Source organism: Sardina pilchardus, chromosome 16 (assembly GCF_963854185.1).
Source record: "Sardina pilchardus chromosome 16, fSarPil1.1, whole genome shotgun sequence".
Classification (NCBI taxonomy): domain Eukaryota; kingdom Metazoa; phylum Chordata; class Actinopteri; order Clupeiformes; family Clupeidae; genus Sardina; species Sardina pilchardus.
In genome coordinates, this window is record NC_085009.1 from 22298942 (window position 1) to 22300046 (window position 1105).

Below are 1105 nucleotides of genomic sequence, written 5' to 3' on the forward strand. Positions count from 1 at the left end.
AGAGTTTCCAAGATTGTTGTCACGTGCAGCTAACCTTGGGGAATTCACTGTCCCTCTCTGTATGCACACACACACACTATCTTTTGCACACACACACACACACACACACACACACACACACTCACACTCACACTCACACCTCACACACACACACACACACACACACACACACACACACACACACACACAGAGACACACGCACACACACACCTCATTGCCGTTTAGCTGATAAAACTTGCATCTCATCATCAGATCGGGAGGATTAATTTGCTCCTGAGGAATGCCGAGGCTGGAAGGGATTCAAGACGTGTGTGTGTGTGTGTGTGTGTGTGTGTGTGTGTGTGTGAAGACAGCAGATAGTCTTGGTGGTCTTCCATATGCTGGCACCAGTAAGCATACAGTACACTGGGACTCTTTATTTTTGGTCACTGCATCCATTTCTGCCATTTCTGGCAGAACAATGTACCGCACATGTTATAAAATCATGACTCTTGAGAATACACACACACACACACACACTAAAGGGATTCCTAAACCTCCAAAAAAGTGGCGTAAATACATAATGAGTCATGACTTGACATTATTGTATTCTTTCATAATATTAATAATGTAATTTGGCCATTTTTACTGAAGGAATGGTCAATGAAACCGTATGTATATGTATTATTGATATTACTTGTTATTGTCTTCATACCGATCACATGGCAAAGGGGTAAAGTGCGTGACAACTTCATGTGTATTCTGTAAAAACTGAATTAAGACAAATACATTTAAGGATTTATTAAACATTTTGAAAAAAATAAAGTTGTTCTTCCTTTCCTATTGTGAGAAGGTGTCAGAAGGTGCTAAAACATTGAACTAGGTTCTCAGATAAACTCTAAAACAACATCAAAAAGGCCATGGAGACTAATCCTTATCTTCCTGTAAGGATTATAAATTGTAATTTAAGTGAATCACTACACCCCCGTCTTGAAAAGAAATCGGACACCTTTCACAGAGCTTCAGATAGTGTGCCTGACCTTGTGGCAACCTACTATGGAGTGCTTGTCAAAAGAAAACAAAAATAGAAACTCTTAATTTGAGATGCGTCACTTTTATTCTCAAG